This window comes from Sorex fumeus, unplaced genomic scaffold, assembly GCF_029834395.1.
Source record: "Sorex fumeus unplaced genomic scaffold, SorFum_2.1 ptg000050l, whole genome shotgun sequence".
In the NCBI taxonomy this organism is placed as follows: domain Eukaryota; kingdom Metazoa; phylum Chordata; class Mammalia; order Eulipotyphla; family Soricidae; genus Sorex; species Sorex fumeus.
Genome location: NW_026606107.1, coordinates 14586212 through 14611708, shown reverse-complemented (window position 1 = coordinate 14611708; position 25497 = coordinate 14586212). Strand labels below are relative to the sequence as shown.

Genomic DNA, 25497 nt, shown 5'->3' with positions numbered 1-25497 from the left:
AATACCACATTTAAAAATATTTAAAGATTTTCAAAATAAGCAGATTTGCATTATATCTAGTTTCTGAGGTGCTAATGATATTGACACATGTAAATTTTCAGATGTCTTATTATTTACTATGCAAAATTACTAAGAACTTTGAGAAATACTCATTATGTAGATAAGAGATAATTTCAAAGTGAAAAGATTTTTCTTTACAGTAAGTAACATTTATGATTCATGTATAACAATGTATGTCAAATACTTTCAAATTTATAGATTATAGTACTGAACAGGTTTTATTTTTGTTTCAGTGATTGCTAATTTTTAATTTTATAGTATGGACTGTTTTTTATCAATGTTCATAAATTACAAGCTTTGATGTCATATTGGGATGATGCCTCAACATAGAGCATAAAAATAAAATCTGTGTAAATTTTCTATCTGAAACGATGATGACACTATCTTTCAAGTAAAAAATAGTTTCAAGGAATAATGTAGTTTGAAGCCCAGAAGGTGGGAATATGACAATTGATTTATTATAACATTAGTTCTCATCAAGTGACTGCAATGATTAGCCCTTATTAAAGAGGAATATGAATTAAAACTATCAGCGATAGTCAATGTAAAGCATCAAAATAGCAATAGATAATTAAATAAAAGTGAATAACAGATTTTAAAGAGAAGTTACATGTGTCATCAAAAATACATAAAAATTTAAAAATCTCAGTATTTTTCAAAGTGAGAAAATTACATAGCCCCATTTCTGAAATAATGTTCCTTTGATATTGCTTATAAAGAACAAAAATATATTTGGAGGTGACCCATTGTACACAAATGTTTTTTTTTTCATGTTTTCTGATTTATATTCATGAATATGTACAAAAATTCCTTACCTGACAAATGAGAAATAACTTTTCATATATACACGGTCTCTGGGCTGGAGCGATAGCACAGTGTGTAGGGCGTTTGTCTTGCACACGGCTGACCAGGCCGACCCGAGTTCGATTCCTCCACCCCTCTCAGAGAGCCCGGCAAGCTACCGAGAGTATCTCACCTGTACGGCAAAGCCTGGCAAGCTACCAGTGATGTATTCGATATGCCAAACACAGTAACAAGTCTCACAATGGAGATGTTACTGGTCCCGCTAGAGCAAATCAATGAACAACGGGAGGACAGTGCTACAGTGCATTGCTACATGGTCTCTATATAACAGTATGATTTCATTTATCAGGATATTGCTTTCTGACCATAAATGGTCATACAAATTTAAAATAGTTATCTAGGTACTGTGGGCAGAAAATAATAAATAAATAGTACAATTCCTTAAAAGTTGAGTCTAGTGTAGTACATGGGCTGGAGCGATAGCACAGCGGGTAGGGCGTTCGCTTTGCAAGCGGCCAACTTGGCTGACCTGAGTTCGATTCCTCCTCCCCTCTCAGAGGGCCTGGCAAGCTACCGAGAGTATCTCACCCGCACGGCAAAGCCTGGCAAGCTACCCATGATGTATTCGATATGCCAAACACAGTAACAATTGTCACAATGGAGACGTTACTGTGCCTGCTTGAGCCAAATCCATGAACAACAGGAGGACAGTGACAGTGACAGTGTAGTACATAAACACATATAGAGGTATCAGAGAAATTGTACAGTAGGTAAGGAGCTTGCCTTGAACATATCCAATTTGAGTTTTATCCTCAGCATCTCATATTGTTACCCTCAACTGCCAGGAGTGATTCCTGAATGCAGAGCCAGGATTAACCCCTTAGCACTACCAGGTGCAGCTCTAAAACACACATACACAAGAGAAAAACAATAGAAAGTAGCCTATGCAAAAATGATAAACATAAAAATAAATGTTGGAATTCTATGGAAGGTGAGCTTAACGAAAATAGGGCAATCATGGAGAGATATTGCCTGAGTGAACTTCCAATACCTGAAAAGAAAGGGAATTCTAATGTGAAGTGTGGTAGAGGTGCCACTAGCAGAGTTCTGGAGGTAGCGTTTCATGGAGAAAAGAATGCAAGGGACATAAAGAAGAACAACACATTGAAGAATAAAACAAACCCGGTTTTAGTATAGAAACAAGAATACCAGGAAATACCAGTGGAAATAGGCTTAAAACAATAAAAAATATATGAAATTAAGAACATTTGGGAAGAAAAATAAAACGATTAGTCTGACAGGTTGAATTAGAGATTTAAAGTAGAGAGAGCTTGCTAAAACGTTTCGAGAATGGTTGAACTGGTGGTGAAGAGAATTTAGACTGAAAGAAAGGAATAATAATGTTCAAAATAGAAGTCAGCTGTTGATAATCCCTTAATTGCAACAACTAGGAAAAGTACAGAATTCTCTATGAAATAGTGGGTTTTCTTGGTCAGATAGTTGATCAGAATTAATAACACTTCGGTGCAATTGCTCCACCAAAGACAGGCGGTTCATTCCTTACCGTTGCTGAGTAATATATACGCGCTCCTCCAGTGCCAGCCTCCTAAGAGGTAGAGTTGGAGGGTCTCTCGAAGTAAAATTTAACTATGTTTATTCTATCAGAGACAGAGAAAACAAAGGAAGGAATTCGCATCAAACGCGAAATAGAGATCAAGGCATAAGAGACATCTTAAAGGAAAAAAAATCAGAAAAGAAATTTTTCTAACATTAAGTTTCTACAATGCAAATCCTTAGTCTACCTAAGGATTTAAATTTCGAAATCATTCAGTGTACTCCAAATTTTTTGGCGGCGGCGGGGGAAGGGTTTGAATTTACTTGAATAATGGAGTTTTTTCCCTCCAGATACTCATTTCAGCAATTCCTAACACAAAAACTGTCCATAAAGAGCTTTCCCCATCATTCTAAATCCTAGATTTTGTAGTACTTATTAGCCTTAAATTCATCGAGTCTTATTTGTGGCCAGAATATGCAAATAATTAGCAGATTCCGCCGCATGAAGTGGCTCTTGAAACATCACAGGGTCAACTCCCAAACCCTTCCCTTCAGCCTAGTTAGAATTTAGCTCCACCCCATGCGGAGAAAAGGGGGAAAGCGCCTGCGCATACTCTGAGCCCATTCTCCTTGCAAAGATCTTTCTCCCCACCCCACAGCCTTCACCGCCGCCCTCCCCCCCCACCCCGCCCACTCCCACCCCCCGGTCCTTTATGCGCAGGCGCAGCACTCTGTGTGTTTGAATAGGATTGTGAGAAATCTACTGTCCAGTGAAATCGAGAAGCGGTAGAATTCACCCCCTCCTCCTCTTTTTTTGGCGCGGGGGGCGGGAGGGGGTGGGCGCGAGTGTTGGTGGAGGCAGAGGCGGCACTTCCTCTTACTCCGGCCAGAAGTGAGTCTGAAATGTTGCTTTCTCTTAGAACAATTATCTCTTGCTCGCTGACAGTACCCACTGTACCTCTAGTCTCAGCTCCTCTGTAGGCTCACGGTGCAGTCAGCCTTCATTCCGAAGGTAGGGGCAGTTGTTTCTTCAAAAGCCGCAACAGTTTATTAGCAGTCTTTTAAGGCCTCTGAACCTAGGGCTCCAGAGTACATTAGCTCCGTCCCTTACTCGACCCCCCCCCCCACGCCACCGCTTCACTCCCATCCACGTTGGGTACTTACCTCGGGCGTGGTGCTGTCACTGGAGGCAACACAGAATCCCAAATCAGGCCAGTTCTGGGGCAGGCAGATCCACTGAGATTTTTCCTGGCTCTTCACTGCCTTCTCAAACAATGAAATCAGCGTGTCCGATCATCAATTCTCATCATGATCGTGACGTCACGAAAGACAACGGCCAATGGGAGCCTGAGATCAGCTCAGGACAGTCCCTGCCCTCAGCACAGAACCCAAAAGTGGCAGGCGGGTGTGGGGAAGAGGAGAGATAGTCGCCTGAATAGTACAGCCTCTTCCCTTTTTTAATCAGCTGCAGTCAAGGCCTTGCCTTTCTTGTAACTCTTCCTAAATAACTGTGAATGCCCAGCATCCTTGTGACTATACCAGTTATATGTCAGACATTGAACAGGTGCTGCTTAGTCGTCCAATCTGAGATTTCCTACTGCTGGAATCGAATTATCAAATACAGATAGTCTTTTGTGATCATTGTTACAATGAGAAAAAAAATCAATGTTAACTCAAACCAAGATTGTGTCTGTAGAGCCTTTAGAATTTGTCAGTAAGACCCAGTGTCCTGTTGTTATATGTGACCCGATAACTCTAGTGACTAAAGAAAGAAATTAAAATAATGGGTTCTGTTCATCTTAACTTATACATTTTTGAAAGAAGTTATTTGAATGATCACAATTATAGCATTACATGAAAAAAACGCCTTAAGTTATATATCAGTTAACACTCATTGATGCACCTTCCAAAAGATGATAGATACCAAATTAATTGGTTCTCTGCTATAATAGAAATAACGAAATTATTCAGACAAGAAGATTACCACACTGACAACTTACAGTCAGAAACAAAAAAAAGTATGTGATCCTGTGATCAGCCATGAAATCCTAAACTGCATCCTTTTGGAACTGGAGACATAGGTGAGGTGAGAATGCTGGCTAAAATGTCCTATGCGGCAGTTAAAACTTGGGACAGCTGTTGATCAGTAGATTAAAAATTTCCTCAAAGGGGAAGAAATGGGAAGGTATTCTTACATAAGGTGTTAGAAGGCCATGTTAAAATAAGCTTGACAAGGCTGGAGCAATAGTACAGTAGGTAGGGAGGAGGCTTGCTTTTCATGCTGCCAACCCACGTTTCATCCATTAGCCCCACCCGAGCACATAGTCAGAAGTAAGCCCTGAACATAGTCAGTTGTGGCTCAAAACAAAAACAGAAAAATAAGTTTGTCAAAAAAGAGCATATGTTGAGGATTAGTGAAATGATATAAAGTAATAAGTCTTTAACAGAAATAATTGTACTGTAAAAACTATGAAACGATATTGAAAGAAATTAAAGAAACAACAAAAAGAAGAAAGTTTTTGCTCACAGAACCAATTTCTACTAAAGCAATATGCAGATTCAGTGTAATTTTTATTAAGGTGCCATTGACATTTTATGTAGAAATATAATAAAGTCCTAAAAAGATCCTAAAATTTGACCTGAATTGCAGAATATCTCAAATTCCAAAATAACCCTGAAAAAATGCAACAAAAAATAGGTCGCTTAAAAACTCTAAAAACACTACAAAAATACTCCTAGAATTAAAAGACTTGTTATTAAAGTAACGGGATAAAAGTTAGCGTGCAAAACTTCATGACTTTTCCATATGTAAATAATGAATAAAATAGAGAGAAATTAGAAAAATAGTCCATTCACAATTGTGCCCCAGAAAATCAAGTACCTAGGATTCAGCTTAACAAATGAAGTAAAAGAGAACCACTAAACACCATTCTAATAAGAGAACAGAAGAAAATTGAAACACATCCTCTGGTCATGAATTGGGATGTTTAACATCATCAGTATGGCAATACTCCCCAAAGCATTATACAGATTTAATGCAGTCTCAGTAAGGACACCCATGACATTTAAAAAAAATAGATTAAACAGTCCTGAAAATCTCATGGAATAATATACCCTCAAATAGCCAGATGAATCCTCAGGAAAAAGAAGATGGAAGGCATTATTTTCCCCAGTTTCAGACTGTACTACAAAATGGTAGTTACTAAAACAGCATGGTACTGGAATAAAGACAGACCCTCAGATCACTGGAGTAGAGACGAAAATCCAAAGACAGATTGTTGGATTATAGTTATAAACATTTTAGGTTTACCATTGGTTTGTCCTTTCCCCCCACAAGGAGCTTAGGTTTATTGACTGCTCCCACTCACTACAGTGCTCCCGAGGCACACCCAATTTCATCAGACACTCTTAATCCTCTGTATTTGACCTCTCCTTTGTGCTCTACTTTCTCTATATGTTAATCAGTTTTATCCCCAAATAAGACCCTGTGACTTGTAAAGTCAAATTCTTCTGAAGACTCTGGATTTTGTGTATGTAAGTAAAATACTGGTTTTGTCTTCCTTTATGTCCTTTGCATAGTTTTTTTAGTGCAATGTTCTTTTTGTATAGACACAGGAATACACAATGCTATGCTTTAGTAACATGAGAGTTCATTGACTCTGAATAGTATTTACTCCTGGACATCATCATATTTACTTGACGTAAGTCTCAATTGCCCTTACTTCCTAACACCCCCAAAGGGAGGATCCTGGTGAGGGACTTGGATGGACGCAAGGCAAGGCACAAGTTACACTGGCATCGGAAAGATGCAGGTTAAGTGCCATACAACATATAATTAGTTAAGACCACGATCACGGGGACTGGAAAAATAGGGCATTTGCCTTGCACTTGGCCAACCCGGGTTCGATTTTCAGCATCCCATATGGTCCCCTGAGCACTGTCAGGGGTAATTCCTGAGTGCAGAGCCAGGAGCAACTCCTGTGCATTGCCAGGTGTGACCCAAAAAGAAAAAAAAAAGAGCACAGTCATGAAACAAACTGTCATGACCCCCAAAGAAGAAACAGAATAAGGACCTTAAGGACCCTGCTGGACCCTTAAGAAAGACTAACCAGACCAGAGGACTGTAGTCTGGGATATATAGTGAGATGTCCTTAGCAAAAGTCACCCTACAAACTTAATATATTTCTAATTCTGTCCATACAAAATGACTAGAAATATTATTAAGAAATGAATTTAAGATGACTATTTAAATGAATACTGGTTTAGGAAAGGGGAAATTAATACATCCTTACATGGAATTCTGCCCTTGGGAGATCTCCTAGCAGGATGAGATTTTTGTCCTTGAGTATCTCCTAGAACTTCCCCTGAAGGAAGTACTTAATATCTGTTCATTGTTTGAGTAATGCTCAACCAAACCTATGTGTAATTGCTACCCCTAACCCTTCGTGATATCTCTATAACTAACACTATGAGACCTGAATTATCTGTGACTGATAACCAACCAGCCTGGCCGCCCCATTGCCTCTGTCGTTCATCCATCACCATCAGCTGTCTGTGATCGAGGAATGGTGATTCAGACCTGAACTCATGAGTCGCACACCCACAGTTTGAACTCACAGCATATCATCAAGTATGTGTTCAATTAATCTTTGTTATAGAGGAAAAATATGAAGTGGAGCAAGGAAAGCCTCTTCAAAAAGTGGTTAGTCACATGGATAAAATTAACTCAGACCCCTTTCTAATGCCATATACAAAAGTCAAATAAAAATGGATTAAAAACCCTAATATCAGATGTTAATTCATAAGCAACATAGAGTAAAACATAGGAGAACTCTCCAAGTTGTTGAAAATGGATGCATATTTAAGGATGCAGCACCATTAGCCAAGCAAGTGAAAAGGGGAAACAAAGATAAACAGATGGGGACTTTATTAAATTAAGATTCAATAATAAATTAAAAGTAAAACGAAATAAAACACCTTAACCAAAAATAAATTAATTAATTAAAATGGCAGCACCATGCTCCATGACTTCAAGCTGTATTATAAAACCATTGCAAACAAAGCAACATGGTAGTGGGAGAAAAGTTATGCACATAAATGGAACATAATCAAAAGCCAAGAAACAAGTATATATAAAAGAGGACAATTGATTTTCCTTAAATAATTTATTGAGGCTCTTGCACAATAAGTTTCTTTAAAAAAGAGTAAAAATGTACAATAAAGAAAAGTTTCAACAAATATATCTGTGAACACTAGACAGCCACAAAAGAATGGAACTAAACTAGACAACCCTCTTGCTTCATATGCACTGTAGCACTGTAGCACTATCCTCCTGTTGTTCACCGATTTTCTCGAGCAGGCACCAGTAATGTCTCCATTGTGAGACTTGTTGTTACTGTTTTTGGCATATTGAATATGCCACGGGGAGCTTGCCAGGCTCTGCCGTGCGGACGGAATACTCTAAGTAGCTTGCTGGGCTCTCCAAGAGGGACGGAGGAATTGAACCCGGGTCAGCCGCATGCAGGGCAAACGCCCTACCCTCTGTGCTTTCATTCCAGCCCCTTGTATCATATACTACAATTAATTCTGTTTGAATTCATATGGATTAGATATTTGAATATGAGATCTCAAACCATACTATATAGAGAGAGCAATATATAAAGCATAGGTGATAAACTCTTTGAGGTGGCATAAGTGAGTCATTGTGAACTCATCTACAGCAGCAATAGAAACAAATAGAGGATAAACCAAAAATGGACTATATCATTCTTAAAAGTTTGCATACAGTGAAAAATTAAAGTGGGAAAGTGGCTGACTGAGAGGGAGAAGTATTTTTAAAGCATATATTATAAAAGAATTAATATCAAAATAATCTAAATAACTCAAAAATTAAAAAGAATCTAAAAAAGCATATAACTTCTCTTAAAATTCTAGAAAATGTCAAATATGCATGTCAATAAACATAATATATTGATGGCCAAACAGGAACATTATTGCCAAAATGTAATATATACTTTTCTTTCCACCTTGTTTTATTAAAGCACTGTGATTTGTAACGTTATTTACAGTCGAAATTTAGATTTAGAGTGTTGTAGCACTGATCCAACCACCAGGGTCAAATTCCCTCCACCAATGTTCCCAGGTTCACTCCTGTCACCCTCCCCCCACCCTAGTCTCCCCTCTTGACGGGCACCTTCGAAGTTTGATAGTTAAAGTTTGGGTCTCTTTATTTCATTGTTGTTGACTCAGTTGTTTGTATATTTGGTTATATTAATCCTTAATACCACCTTTCACCTGGATCCCTTTCCTGACCCCTGTTGCTTCTCATATGTCTCTTCTCCCCTTGCGCTCCACTCTATTTCCTTCTCACTATAATCTTGACCCAAGGTTGGTTAGGTCAATGCAAAACAAGTTTAATACTGTTACCTTGGAATCCTATCTCCAACTACATGATATTTTAAGTGGAAGCACATATTATGCAAAATAAATATTTTAATAGAACACTGAAAAAAGGGTTGGTTAGGGCACCCCTTCTTTAAAACATTGAATTGCTTCATTCTGTTATCCTAAAGAGGCAAGTGTCAGTACTGTGAGAGGGGCTTTCTCTCTCCAGGAACCCATGAAAGGTCACTGATGACTCAGATCTCGGGAAAGGGTGAGGACTCAATTAGAAATATTTAAAAGAAGAAATGATAAGGGAAAACTTTCCTCTATTTATACCAGTCTATGATGAGATTTCAAATTAATTCACCTGAAGTAATACAGGGAAAGACAACCATAGTGAAGTATAATTTATGTCCAAAAATAAAAGACAACATATATGAAACCAGAGTATAAAAAGGAATAAATAAATTTATCTTCCTACTCATAGATATAGCTTGTAATTTCATAATATGTGCCAAATCTAAGCAATCTTTACTATCGTACCAGTTAAAGTCACTATCACTTATATCTTTAACTACTGCAAAAGCATTTTATATGATTTCTTGTTGTCCTTCTCTAATACTTTATCCTAACAGAAGCGAAAAGACTATATAACCATTTATCATTACATTAATTTTAATGTCCTAAATCTTCTTATTTATAATTTCCCAACACTTGTTTCTTCCCTAGCTCACTATGTCATAGCTTCTTAATATTTTATTATTACCGGTATAACAGGTATCTTGTCAAAATTTGTTAGGTAAAGAGGCAAAGACAAAATTTGTCATGTATATCAATTTACTCCTTTCAGCACTCAATTCTTTTCCAGAATGACTATTTCCAATAATCCTTGCCATAGTGGACCCTTCTGTGTCCTAACAGCAGTCCCCCAAAACTTGTGTCAAGCTTCTGAGTATGGACTAGTCTTCCTGTTCCTCATTTCTACTGTATTTGGATATTATTTTCTTACTATTCTTTTAATATCCCACAAGTGAGTTTGATCATTTTATGTCTGTCTATATCCCTCTGGATAATTTCACTCAGCGTGAAACTCTCCATGTCCCTCCATTTATAAGCAAATTTAATGACTCTGTTTTGCCTAATGGATGCATAGTATTCCACTGTGTCATTATACCACAGTTTTTTAATCAGGCCATCTATTCTCGGCACTTGAGTTGTTTACAAATTTTGGTAATTGTGAAAAGTGCTGCAATGAAAATATGAGTGCGGATAAATTTTGTACATTGTGATTTGGGGGACCTAGCGTATATACCAGGAATAGTATTTCTAGATTGTATGGAGGGTCAATTTCTAATATTTTGGGGAATACCATATTGTTTTGCAGAAAGGCTGGAGCAGTTGACATTCAACCAGTAAGTGAATGAGAGTCCCTTTCTCCCTTCATCCATGCCAGCACTGGTTGTTCTTGTTCTTTTAAATGTGCCTTTCTTTGTGGCATGAGATCATATCTCATTGTTTTGATTTTCACTTTTATCATGATTAGTGATGTATAATATTATTCATGCACCTTTTGGCAATTTACATTATTCTTTGAGAAACTTTATGTTCATCAAGTGATATGATAACCTTTTGGTAACATTATTGAAAGCCACAGTTGTTAAAAGGAATGAAAGAGTGTGAGTGTGTGAGGGAGAGATAGAGAGAAAAAAGCATCTGCTATAGAGGCAGGATGATGGGGGGATGGGGGGCAGGAGGGGAACTGGGGACACTGAGGTGGGAAACACACTAGTAAAGAAATGGGTATTGGAACATTGTATGACTGAAAACTACTCATGAAAAACTTTGTGTATTTCATGGTAACTAAACTACAAAATTAAAAGGAAAATAATTTCTTAAGAAAAGGAATCCTCCAAGTCAATAAATACATCTATTTCCCATCCTTTCCCATGCAAAAATAAGTCACTAGTGCACAACACAACAGGAGTCCCACATTACACTGTCATTTTTGTTCCTTATTTTTCCTCAGTTTTTACTGAAAATTTCTTGCCTTTTTATGGATATTTCACTTGCAATGTCTTATGAGAAAAGTTCTCCTACTGTTTTTACATAACACACATTGTTACTCAGGTGCCAGCAAAATTTTATTTCCTAAGATCTTTGTGGACTTATAAACTTAAAGTAGCACTTCAATCACTATGTATTCTATCCTCTGGTTCTACTTTCTTTCTCTTCTTATTGATGTGAAAAATAACATGCGTTTTTACATGTTAATTTTGCTTTTCTTAGAGTGAGTACAGATTTTACCACATATTTGCCATTATATCACCATATAAAGAATAGTGTTTGGCATGTAGTAATGACTCATTTTAACTTGTTGAATTACTGGATATAGAAAATTATAAACTTTGTGATTCAGGTTATTGTAATAATTATTCATAAATAAAAGTTTTTATAGTCACATTAATATATGTCTGTGTCTGTGGTATTAATAATATGACAATTAGGGCCATTTTACAAAAACTATAAGTAAATAATTTGGGAAGGGGTAAAATATGAATAGTATGGATACTAGGATTTCAAATGTTAAGAACTCAACATAAAATATAATAGTAATGTGTGACAAACAGAACTAAATAATAATTATTAATTTTAGAATGATAAAAATCAGTTTCAGGAGTCAGAAATATAGTACAGCATATTAAAGTGCTTGAGTTAGAGTTGGCAAACCTGAATTTGATCTCCATCCAGCACCGGGACTGATTTCTGAGCAGAATCAGAAATAAGCCCTGAAGGCAGAAGGGTGTGACCAAAAATAAATAGATAAATAAATAAGAATCAAAAATCAATTTCACAAGAAAATGAAGAGGTAATAATGAAGAGCCACCACCATGCTGAGACCATTCTCCGCACACATGAAGGTACTGGCAGAGGGACAAAGTCACGCGGGTTCCGGGGCTGACATCTTATTATGACATCTTATTATCTCATTCCTACTTTGGACAAACTGGCAGGCTACATTTGGCAGGCTACCAAATGTAGCCTGCCCACACGGCAGAGTCTGGCAAACTCCCCGTGGCGTACCCAATATGCCAAATACCAGTAACAATGATGGATCTCATTCTCCTAAAGAGCCTTGTATATAATATCAGGGCTAGGATGAAGGAGACGTTACTGGGGCCTGCTTGAGGCAATCGACGAATAACAAGATGATTTGTGATTTTGTGTGATAAATATGTGATGTAGGATATTTTATTTTTTAAATTTTATAAATTTGATAAGGATGGTGTTCCATAGATGTTAAGATAATTCAAACTTGAAATACTTTAAATGCTATCATAAGAAGATAATAATCATATTCTGATTAAACCACATCTGATTTTTTCATTTGAATTTCCTCATTCTTAAAGAAATACTCACTTCCAAAGAGAAAGCTGAGACATTTTAATATATATTAATATTACAAAATATGTTGTATATATAATACAAAAATGATGTAACTATGAAATGCTCCAAACATGTAAATCAATTCTAACACTTGATCACTTGACTTCCCATTAATCATTGATTCGCTCGAACAGGCGCCAGTAACATCTCCATTTGTTCCTGTCACATGCTAATGAAGCCCAATGGCATCTGTTCACTCTAGGAACATGAAGAGCCTCAAACCGATCGTTCATGATCTTGGTGAAGAAGTCTGACCATCTGGTAGGTGGGCGGCCACGCAGTCTTTTGACATCCCTTGGAATCCAGTCAGTAACAGCTCTAGTCCAGCGGTCATCTTTAAATCTCACTATGTGACCAGCCCATCTGATTTTTGACACCTTGGCAAACGAGACAGTGTCCCTGATTCTTGATCGTTGACAGATGTCGGAACTCCGGATTCTTTCTCTCATTTGAGTGAAACGTGATATTCCAAGCATAGCTCTTTCAATTCCTCTTTGGGAGACCCGAATAGCATTCTCATCCTGTTTGTGTAGGGCCCAGGTCTCTGAGGCGTATGTTAATGCAGGAAGAACAGTGGAATCAAAGAGATGTGCCTGGAGCCGAGGTTCTTCATCCTCTTAGCTATTTCTTCGACTCTCTTGAAGGCGTTCCAAGCCGCTCTCTTCCTCCTGCGCAGCTCAGTGTCAGGTCATTTGTCATGTTGACTTCTCCACCTAGGTACACATAGCTGTTGCATTCAGAGATGGTCGTTCAGTTGAGAGTGAATGGGGCATCAGAAACGAGGCTGTTTCTCATAAACATTGTCTTCGTAAGATTCAGCTGTAGTCCCACCTTTCCACACTCACGGTCGAAATCGGCCAGCATTTGTGCCACTTGGCTGATGTTTGGTGTTATTAAAACAATGTCATCAGCAAAGCGGAAGTGGTGTAGTTGCCGACCATCTATCTTCACTCCCATTCCTTCCCATTCCAGTTGTCCCATGATGTTCTCGAGGGTGGCACTGAAGAGTTTCGGTGAAATGGCATCACCCTGCCGAACCCCTCTCTTGACATCAATGATTCCTTCTTTGTAGAATGGTGAGATCCTGGTAGTGAATCTGTAATACAGCTCACAGAGGATCTTGATGTATTGAGCTTGAATGCCCTGATTGGCTAGGGCTTCAATGAGCGCTTCCGTCTCAACAGAATCAAAGGCCTTCTTTAAATCAATGAACGTTAGACAGAGCGGCATCTTGAACTCCTGAGAAACCTCAATGAGCTTCGTTATCGTGTGGATATGGTCGATGGTGCTGAATCCTTTGCGGAACCCGGCTTGCTCGCATGGTTGTCCTTCATCTAGTGTTCTGCCAATCCTAGTTAGGATGACTCGAGTGAACAACTTGTAGATGACAGACAATAGGCAGATTGGGCGATGGTTGTCAATGTCATGGATGTCTCCCTTCTTGAACAGTAGTACAGTCCGCTGGTTTTTCAAATCAGCACTACCTCCACTACCCAGCCGCCGCCATACTCCAGGACACTTTCCAGACATTATAAGACACTAAATACCCATTTTCTGGAATTGCTGTACCATATTTGATCGGGTTCAAATATGGTAACACCTACGAGGGCGATTAGAGGTAGCCCCAAAAGCCTCTATCCCTCTCAGAAAGCCTGGCAAGCTACTGAGAGTATTCCGCCCGCACAGCAGAGCCTGGCAAGCTATTCGTTGTGTATTCGATATGCCAAAACCAGTAATTACAATGGATCTCATTCATCTGACCCTGAAGACTTCACCAACATGGCAGCATTGAGAAGGATGAGAAAGGAGGGGCCGATAAAATCTCAAGGCTGAACTAGTCGGCCACAATGAAGGAAGACAAAAATGATTGTCTGTACTTTCAATGCACATATGCTAGCATCAGATGCATCCATCGAGAACCTGATGGTACAAGTGCAAAAGATCAAGTACGACATCATTGGTTTGACCGAGACAAGAAGGCACCAATCTCATCATGCCATTTTTGACACTGGAGAAGAATTGTTCTTCAGAACATGTGATAAAAGAGGTGTCGGAGGCATCGGTGTCCTTTTCAACACAAACTTGGCCATGAGCATTGATTCATTCAAAAGCCTAACAACCCGAATCAGACGTTTACATTTGAATATATGTGGCTCACTGCCGGCAGTTTATATCTTCGTTGTCTACGCACCAGCAACTAATTATTATGAAGGAGAAATTGAGAAGTTCTACATGGAGCTGGAGAAGTTCTATAAAGAAGACCACACCTTCCACAAGATCATTGTGGGTGATTTTAATGCCAAAATAGGACCGAGAAGATCAGCCGAAGAACTTCACATCGGAACCCATGGCCTAGAATGGAATGTCAACCAAGACCATCCATAGTAACTCACAATTCCAGAAGGCCGAATCTAAACGTTGGACATGGGAGTCTCCCGGTGGATGGTTCCACAACGAAATAGACCACATCATATTCAATCAACAGTTTTGCCTGACCGATGTTGCTGTTGTCTCAAAATTCCAAACGGGATCGGACCACCGTCTCCTTCGTGCAAAATTCTACTTCACAGAGCGGGGAGAAAGGGCTGCAAAGTTTAAAAAGAGAACTCCCAGAACAACCACCAACTGGGAGCTCTTTGGCCCTATTGCAGCAACATGGGAAGATGCCATTGTTGACAACATTGGCAAGGAATACAATCGACTGGTTCAGCACCTCCATGATTGTGCACGGAACGCCAAGAGAGAGATAGCCACAAAAAAACGCCTGTCTTCAAAAACTCTTGAGCTTATTCGCCAACGTGGTTTTGCACATGCCTCAGGCAACCGCAAGCAAACGTCCGAGCTCGCAAAGAAGTGCAGAGATGCGATCAAGGAAGACCTCAAAGAGAAAAGAGCAGAAATGCTGGTAGATGCGGCAGAAGCCAGGAAAAGTATTCATAACGCCCACCTGTCCTTCGCCAACTACAAGACCAAGATGACTGCCCTCCGCCATCCTGATGGATCTATCACATCCTCCAGAACGGCAATGGAGAAGATTATCCATGACTTCTACTCAAATCTCTTCGACGGCCATGTACACTTGCCAACCTACCAAATTCCACAGGATGGATATGTCGTTCCCAATGTTCTCCCTTCTGAAATCTGACACGCCATTTCGTCAGTAAAGAAACGAACAGTACCCCACCCAGACAAGGTCAGACCTGAACACCTGAAGAACCTGCCGTCAGTACTCATCAATACACTGGCTCTGCTCTTCACACGCTACCTGTCTGAATGCAAGGTTCCATCCCAAATCAATTCTATGGGAAAAGAAAATGGGAGGTATCACATTCCCCAACTTTAAATTATATCTAAAAGTATAGTAACCAAAAAACTCATAGCAGAATAAAAGTAAGTAGTTAGAACAATGAAATATAATAGAGATGCCAGAGAAAATTCGTCACATAAACTGGGGCTTTATTTGTGACAAAGGCGATAAGAACATAAAATAGAGACATTTTTATCAATAAATGGAACACACACATCATAAGCAAGACTCCAGAAACTGTGAACGGGTACCTTATTTTAAAAAATATTTTATTTTATTTTGCTAAGGCACCACTATGTATTAAGTTATATATAGTTTAGTTTTAGATACACAGTGTTCCAGCACCCCAATCTAACCACCAGTGTCAACCATCAGTGTAACCATCAGTGCTCCCAAGTTCCCTCACAACCTCACAATCCCTTGCTTGCTCTCACTGCCTCCCATGTTGATAGTTAATAAATCTGGCTATTAAAGTTTGGATCTAATGTCTTCAGTGTTGTTGACTCTGTGATTAAGATATTTAGTCGTACACCTTTGCACCACTGATGTATTTGACTCCCTTAATCCCTGTCCCTAAATCCTTTCCGTCCATTTCTGTCCCCTTGTCCCCCTTGATATTTTTTATTCTTTTTCCTTCTTCTCCCTATACTCTAGGTCAGGGATAATCTACGAATTCAAACTTTAAAACATTGTAATCCATCATTCATTTACTCTGAATATCAATGTAAGATCATTTTGTTTTTGTCCTTGTCACTTACTTCATTTAACATAATACCTTCGTTGTTGAAGCAAATTGCAAATTTTCATTATTCCTTACATCTACATATTATTTAATTGTGAATATAAAACAAAGCAGTTACTTTCTCTTTTTTCATTTTTTAAAAAAATTAAATTACAAAGCTTTCGTGATCTGGTCTCAGTCATACAATATTCAAACACCCATCCCTCAGTTAGAGTACATTTCTCACAACCAGTATCTCCAGTATCCCTCCTGCCCCAAACCCCACGAACAGCCTGTCTCTATAGCAGGCATTTTTCTTTGTTTATCTCTCCTCTCTCCCCCAACCCCTCTATCTATCTCTATCTCCCCCCTCCCTTTGGGCATTATGGTTTGCATACAGTACCGGTAGACCATCATGATTGAGCCTTTACCAACTTTCAGCAAACATCTCCCATACAGGGCGATCCCTTCCAGCCATCATTGTCATAATGGTCCCTTCTCTATCGCAACTGCCCTCTCCCCTAGCTCTTGAGGCAGTTTTCTAACTGCGTACCATTTGTCCTGGCCTTGTTTCTATAGTCCTTTAGTGTTAGTCTAATAGTATGTCATTTTTTATATATCCCACAAATGAGTGCAGTCATTCTATGTCCTCCTTTTGACTTATTTCACTCAGCATTATATTCGACATGTCTGTCCATTTTTTTATTTTCATTTCATCATCCTGTTATTCGTCGATTGCCTCGAGCAGGCCCCAGTAACGTCTCTTTCATCCTAGCCCTGAGATTATATTCAAGGCTCTGTAGGAGAATGAGACCCATCATTGTTACTGGTATTTGGCATATTTGGTACACCACGGGGAGTTTGCCAGACTCTGCCCTGTGGGCAGGCTACATTGGATAGCCTGCAAGTTTGTCCAAAGTAGGAATGAGATAATAAGATGTCATAAAAAGATGTCCTGATAAGATGTCGTGCGGCCGCGCGGTTCCGGGAGCTGGATTTTATAGTCTCTGAGTCTTGGCCATTGATGGGATTACACGGCGCCAGGGGGCCAGGTGGTGGGTGTGACCCCCACCTACTGGAATTTGGAGGATCTGGGTGGAGGATGCTCGACTCCAATCCAAGTAGGCTGGGAGATCTCAGCCCCAGAACCCGCGTGGATTTGTCCCTCTGCCAGTACCTTCAGGTGTGTGGAGAGTGGTCTCAGCATGGTGGTGTCTGGTCCTGGAGGTCTTCGGCTGCCGTAGCCCTGGTCAGGACGGGGAGGAAAGCTCAACCCGCTCCCCTCCAAGGGAGCTCCAGCGAGGAACAGCCAGGCGCGGGGGCAGAAGACTGCACTGTTTTTGTTCGGGAGCTGGATTTTATAGTCTCTGAGTCTTGGCCGTTGATGGGATTACACGGCGCCAGGAGGCCAGGTGGTGGGTGTGACCCCCGCCTACTGGAATTTGGAGGATCTGGGTGGAGGATGCTCAACTCCAATCCGAGTAGGCTGGGAGATCTCGGCCCATATAATGACTGGCAAATATAATGACTTCATTTTTTCTGATAGCTATATAGTATTTATGTATGTAGATATGCCACTGCTTGTTTAATCAGTTGTCTGTTCTCAGGCACTCAGATTTTTTTCAGATTCTGGCTACTGTGAACAATGCTACAATGACCATAAAAGTGCATATGTCATTTCTGCTGTGTGTTTTTGCACCCCAGGGTTATATTCCCAGAAGTCATATGGAAGCTCAACTTCTATTTTTTTTGAGGAATGCCCATATTGTTTTCCAGAAAGGCTGGACCAGTCTGAATTCCCACCAATAATGAATGAGAGCCCCTTTATCCTCGCATCCAGGCCAAAACTGGTTGTTCATATTCTTTTTGATATGTGCTAGTCTCTGTGGTGTAAGGTGATATCTCATTGCTGCTTTGCTTCGTAACTTCCTGGTGTTTAGCAATATACAGCATTTTATCAAGAGCCTTTTGGCCATTTTTATTTCTCCTTTGAGAAAGTTTCTGTTAATTTCTACTCCTTACTTTTTGATAGGGTTGGAGGATTTTTTTTCTTGAAAAGTTCTATCAGTGTCTTGTGTATCTTGGATATTAACCCTTTACATGAAGTATATTGGGTAAGTAATTTTCCCATTCCGTGGGCTGTCTCTGGATATTGAACACAATTTCTTTTGAGGTTTAGAAATTTCTGAGCTTAATGTAGTCGCATTTGTTTATCTTTGCCTGTGCTTGCTTCTGCTAAGGGCATCTTTATTTTTGTATTTTTTATTAGTGAAACACCATGAGATACAGTTATAGACTTACAAATTTTTGTGCTTGGATTTCAGTTATACAATGATAAAGTACCCATCCCTCCACCAGTGTGCATTTTCCACCACCACTGATCCTAGTATCCCTCCCACCACCCCATAACCCCAATCCCACCCCGCTTCTGTGGTAGGGCATTCCCTTTTGTTCTCTCTCTCCTTTTGGGTGCAGTGGTTTGCAAAAGAGGCATTGAGTGGCAATCATGTTCAGTCTGTATTCTACTTTCAGCATGCATCTCCCATCCTGGAAGGATCCTCCCAACAACCTTTATTTGGTGCTCCCTTCTCTATCTTAGCTGTAAAGGTATCTTTAAAGATGTGATTTAGTTCATGGAGGGCAATGCCATGTTATTTTAATTGCTACCACTCTTACTACAGTTTGAAGTTGAGGAAGGTGATTCCTCCAATCTTCTTTGTTCCCAATGATTGCTTTAGCTATTTGTAGGGAGTGTTTTGTCTATTTCTTTGAAAAAGATCATGGCTATTCTTATAAGGAAAGTATTGTATCTGTTCATGCTTTGGGGAGTATTTCCATTTTGATGATATTAATACTTCCTATTTCATATGTGAGAAATGGGGACTCTGGGGTGAGTGGGATGCTGGGCATGTGTCTCTATTTTGTCATGTCCTCTTTTATTTCTTGAAGTAGTGTTTTGCAATTTTCTTTAGACAGGACTGCACCTCTTTATTAAGGTGATTTCAGGATCATTGATTTCCTGAGGTACAATTTTGAACGGTATTTTAAAAAATATCTCACTCTTCACTTTCATTATTTGTATATAGAAAGCCATAGAGAGTTGGGTATTAATTTTCTAACTTGCCACTTTACTATACAAACCTATTGTTTGTAGGAGCTTTTCTGTAGAGTCTTGAGGATTTTTTAAGTATAGTATTATCTAATCTGTAAATAGTGAGAGCTTGACTCCTTCCTTTTCTATCGGCTTTCCCTTGATATATTTTTCTTGCCTAATTGCTATGGCAAGAACTTACAGTACTATATTGAATAAAAGTGGTGAAAGCGGTCAACATTGTCTTGCCTCCAATCTTAGAGGTAAGTTTTCCCCCTTGAGAATAATGCTACAGTAGGCTTGTGGTAGATGGCTTTGACGATATTGAGAAAAATTCCTTCAACTCCAATTTTGTTGAGAGCTTTTATTATAAATGGGCGCTGCATGTTGTAAAATGTTTTTTTCTGGATCAATTGATATGATCATGCGGTTTTTAATCTCCTCTTTTATTTATATGGTGTAATGTGTTGATTCCAAGGTCACAAAGTTTCACATTATCTGGTTCTGTGGGACTTCACTCATGCGTGAGGCTCAGCCCGAGTGTCTATAAAGTGTCCTGGAGTATGGGTGGCAGTTGGATAGTGGAGGTCGGCTGATGAGGAATTTACCTGGCACCAGCAGGATGGGTCTTATGGGTGTGACCCCTGGGTCTCCAGAGATTGGGGGAAAACAGCCAGAGGATCTCTGTTTCTGGGTCCTGTTGGGCCTGGAGTCCAAGGTCACAAAGTTCCACCTCAGGCATGAGTGAAGTCCCACAGAACCATTTAAGATGGAACTTTGTGACGTTGGGCTCCAGGCTCAATGGAGTACCCAGAAACAGAGATCCTCTGCCTACTTGCCCCAATCTCCGGAGACCCAGGGGTCACACCCATAAGACTCACCCTGCTGGTGCTAGATAAATTCCTCATCGGTCAACCTCCACTACCCAACTGCCACCCATGCTCCATGCCACTTTCCAGAACATGCAGCCATGAAGCGTCCATTGGACACATCATAAGCCACATCTTACCCATTTTCCATAATTACTGCACCATAATTTGATGGGGTTCAAGTATGGTGTGAACCATGGGAACAACTGTAAGGGCGATTAGAGGCACCCTAAAAGCCTCTGTCCCTATCGGAGAGCCTGGCAATCTACTGAGAGTATCCCGCTCACATGGCAGAGCCTGGCAAGCTACCCGTGGCGTATTCAGTATGCCAAAAACAGTAAAAACAATGAGTCTCATTACCCTGACCCTGAAAGAGGCCCCAATACACAAGTGTTAAAAAGGATGAGCAAGAAGAGGCTGATAAAATCTCAGGGCCGAACTAGGCCTACAAAACGAAGGACCAAAATGACTGTCTGTCCTTTCAATAACATACCCTGGCATCGGAAGCATCCTTAGAGGACCTGATGGGGCAAGGCAGAATATCAAGTACGATATCATTGCACTGACTGAGATGAGAGGGCATTGATTACATCATGCCATTTCTGACACTGGAGAAGAACTGTTCCTCGGAACGTGCAACAATAGAGGCATCAGTGGTGTCAGTGTCCTTGTCAACATGAACTTGGCCACAGGCATTGATTAACTTGAATGTCTAACAAACCAAATTGGATGCTTACGCTTGAATAGATGTGGTTTACTACAGCAGTTTCTATCTTCGTCGTCTACGCACCAACATCCAACTGATGAAGAAGAAATTAAGAAGTTCTACATGTAGCTAGAGAAGTTCTATAAAGAATAACACACCTTCTACAAGATCATTGTCGGTGATTTTAATGCAAATATAGGATCGAGCAGGTCACCTGAATAACTCCACATCAAGACTCATGGCCTAGAATGGAACTAACAGGGTGAGAGACTGTCTCAGTTCATCATGTTGACCAAGACCGTTCATGGTAACCCACAGTTCCAGAAGGCCAAATCTAATCATTTGACGTGGGAATCTCCTGGTGGACAGTTCCACAATGAAATTGACCACATTATATTCAATTGACGGTTTTGCCTGACTGATGTTGCTGTTGTCCCAAAATTCCAAATGAGATCAGACCACAGTCTCCTTCATGCAAAATTCTACTTCATAGAGTGGGGAATAAGGGCTGCAAAGTTTAAGGAGAGAATTCCAAGAATAACCACCAACTGGGAGCTCTTTGCACTATTGTGGCAATATAGAAAGATGCAGTTTGACAACATCGAGGAGGAATTTGATCAACTGTTTCAGCACTTCCATGACTGCGCAAAGAATGCTGAGAGTGGGAAAGCCACAAACAGATGCCTGTCTTCAGAAACTCTCGAGCTCATTAACCAACATGGTTCAGCACAAGCTTCAGGCAATCACAAGCTAACGTTCGAGCTTGCAAAGCTGTGCAGAGAAGCGTTAAAGGAAGACATCAAAGAGAGAAGAGCAGCAGTGTTGGCCGATGCAGCAGAAGCCGGGAAAAGTATTCGCAATGCCCGCATGTCCTTCGCCAACTATAAGACCAAGATGACTGCCCTCTGACCTCCTGATGGATCTATCACATCTTCCAGAAGGGCAATTGAGAAGATGATCATGATTTCTACTTGGATCTCTTTGATAGCCACGTCCACCTGCACAGATACCAAATTCCACAGGATGGATATGTCGTTCCCAACTTTCTCCATTTGGAAATCTGACACGAAATTTTGTCGGTAAAGAAGCATACAACACCTGGCCCAGACAAGGTCAGACTTGAACACCTGAAGAACATGCCACCAGTACTTTAAAATAAACTGGCTCTGCTCTGGACATGCTACCTGTATGAATGCAAGGTTCCGTCCCAAATGAAAATTAGCAGGACCTTTCTGTTGTACAAGAAGGGAGACATCCACAACATCTGCAACTATCGCCCAATCTGCCTGTTGTCTGTTGTGTACATGTTATTCACTCAAGTTATCCTGAATAGAATAGGAAGAACACTAGACGAAGGACAACCATATGAGCGAGCCGGGTTCCGAAAAGCATTCAGCACAATCAACCGTATCCACCCGGTGACCAAATTCATTGAGGTTTTGCTAGATTTCAAGATGCTGCTCTTTCTAACGTTCATCAATTTAAAGAAGGCCATTGATTCTGTTGCTACTGAAGCGGTCATCAAAGCCCTAGCCAAACAGGGCGTTCAAACTCAGTACATCAGGATTTTCTGTGAGCTAAATTACGGATTCACTACCAGGATCTCACCATTCTACATGGAAGTTATCATTGACATCAAGAGAGGAGTTCAGCAGGGTGATACCGTTTCACCAAAATTCTTCATGCCACCCTCAAGAACATCATATGACAACTGGGATGGGAATAAATGGGAGTGAAGATAGACAGTCAACAAGTACACCACCTCCACTTTGGTGATGACATCGTTCTAGTAACACCAATCATTAGCCAAGCGGCACAAATGCTAGCCGACTTTGAGTGTGAGTGTGGAAAGGTTGGACTGCAGCTAAATTTCACCAAAACTATAGTCATGAAAAATTAACTAGTCCCTGACACTCCATTTGGTCTCAATGGAACGAACATCTCTGAATGCAGCAGCTATGTGTACTTGTGTCGAGAATTCAACATGAGGAATGACTTGGTGCCAGAACTTCGCAGAATGAAGAGAGCCATGTGAAACGCCTTTAAAAGTGTCAAAGAAGTTGTTAAGAGGATGAAGTACCTCTGGCTCTGGGCACATCTTTTTGACTCCACCGTTCTTCCTGCACTAACATATGTCTCAGAGGCCTGGGGCCTATGAAAACAGGACGAGAACGCTATTCAGGTATTCCAAAGAGGAATCGAAAGAACTATGCTTGGAGTATCATGCTTCACTCAAATGAGAGAAGGAATCTGGAGTTCCGACCTCCATTAACGATCGAGAATCAGGGATGCTGTCTCATTTGCCAAGGCATCGAAAATCATATGGGCTGGACATGTAATGCGATTTAGAGATGACCACTGGACTAGAGCTGTTACCAACTGGATTCCACAGTATGACAAAAGGACGTGTGGCCACCCACCTATGAGATTGTCTGACTTCGTCGTCAAAATCCTGAACAAACGGTTTGAGGCTCTTCATGTTCCTGGAATGAGCAGGTGCCATTGGGCTGCACTAGCATGCGAAGGGATGAATGGAGACATTACTGGCACCCGCTTGATCTAATCGATGATCAACTTGATGAAAAGTGATACAAGTGATTGATAATCATACTTACTTTAGGGACAAAGTCAAGACTCAGACCTGGCTTGATAAATTCTTATAGTTGTTTTTTTTATTTTTTACCTACTCATTTGTTCTGTTAGTGGTAGTCATAAAAAGTGTGTGGTTTTATTAAAAGTCCTTAACATTTATTTTAGGAAGATTGATATTCTTAAAATCTTCAAAATTTGTATTTATGTGCATTTTGAGGGAAAGATAGAGCTTTTATCAGAGTATTAGCAAAGTATCTTCTACCAATGTAGGTAATAATCAGTGAATTTTCGCAATGATTTACTTATAATATTTTTCCTTTTTTTTATTTGTTTTAGTGCCATACCTGGCAGTGCTCAGGGCTTATCCTTGTGGTGCTTGAGGGGCCAAACTACTCAGCCAGGGCAAATAAGTGCCTTACTCCATGTGTCTTTGGCCCTGATTTACTTGTAGAAAAGTCCACACACACATACACACACACACACACACACACACACACACACACACACACACCCCTACAGATCCATGGCTAGCATTTCTCAGCTGGAGTCATACAGTCCACTGTAGGACCCCTGGATATTCTAATGGGGTCTCAGGTGAAATTCATGTAAATGGGTAACACTGCATGAGACTAAGTAGGGCAGGGAGACCACTAAAAGAAGCCCAACAGGTAGACCAAGGGACCATCAGAAGGAAACAAGCTCAAAAGGAAATATTGCTTAATACCTTGATGCTAGTTTTCTAGTGTTTTTCATTCCTTTTCTTCTATGGGAGAGGGTTTGGATTTGGGCCCCATCCCATCTAGCTGTGTTAGTGGCTTATTCATGCTCAGTGCTCAGGGATCACTTCCTGTGGAGCTTTGGGAACTGAACTTGGTCATCTGCATGCAAGGTAAACACCTTAACCTGTGTCATATCTCTCCAGCTTTTTGTTTTCTTCATCTTTTAATCTCAACATCAACATATCCTCTAGTCAGACATTTGAATCCAGATAGGTTTTAAAAACTATAAATCCTCACACTCAAAACCTACATTCTATTAATGCTGCAGGAATTCTCCATTTTGGCAACATAATAGAATCACCTGAAGAAATTTTCTAAAATTATATTTTCTGTGCTTCTTTCTGAGAGGTTCTGATATTAATACTGTAAAAGATACTAATGCTCAGCAGACTACCCCTCCTTTTTTTGGCTTTTTGGGTCAAACCCGGTGATTCTCAGGGTTTATTTCTGGCTTTGAACTCAGAAATTACTCTTGGCTGTGCTCGGGGGACCGTATGGGATGCTGGGGATAAAACCCAGGTTGGCTGTGTGCCAGGCAATTGCCCTATACACTGTACTATTGCTCAGTCCCCATCAGCAGACCCTTATATGTAGCACTGTAGCACTGTCCTCCCATTGTTCATCGATTTGTTTGAGAGGGTACCAGTATGTCTCCATTATGAGACTTGTTACTGTTTTTGGCGTATTGAATACATCACGGGTAACTTGCAAGGCTTTGCCGTGCTGGGGGAATACTCTCGGTAGCTTGCCAGGCTCTCCAAGAGGGGCAGAGAGGGGAGGAGGAGTCGAACCCAGGTTGCCACATGCAAGACAAAAGTCCTACCCGCTATGCTATCGTCCCGGCCCACCCCTTATATGTACTTTTATTAAAACAAAAGAGCACCTGGGTAAAGCTAATATACTATTAAATATACTATTAAACTCAAGTTGAGAATCCACAATGCATGGTGTTAAAAGCTTCATGAAAACAACATGAAATGAGGTTTTACAGATTCACTCTTTGCTTGTACTAATTAAATCTATCAGGTTCCCCATCGACTCAGGCTAACTTTCCAAAAGCACAGCAGAGCAGAGGGCTGATGGAGAGGAAAAGAACTTTCCTTCTAGTAAATCTCCAGTTTGACCGTGTTATCTGAAAAAATAATGTGTAGAGTTGGCGTCACACTGTTAAGTCACAAATCCTTGC

The 25497-nt window shown here is 40.2% G+C and overlaps 1 protein-coding gene across 1 annotated transcript in view; it reads right to left on the bottom strand.

The window, feature by feature from the left end:
• Nucleotides 1-3697, bottom strand: part of HDX (highly divergent homeobox) — a 296641-nt gene extending 292944 nt beyond the window's left edge. Inside the window, exon 1 of the mRNA XM_056124159.1 lies at nucleotides 3583-3697. The gene's annotated coding sequence lies outside the window, so the exon portion shown is untranslated. The remainder of the gene's footprint in view (nucleotides 1-3582) is intronic.
• Nucleotides 3698-25497: the final 21800 nt, after the last annotated feature.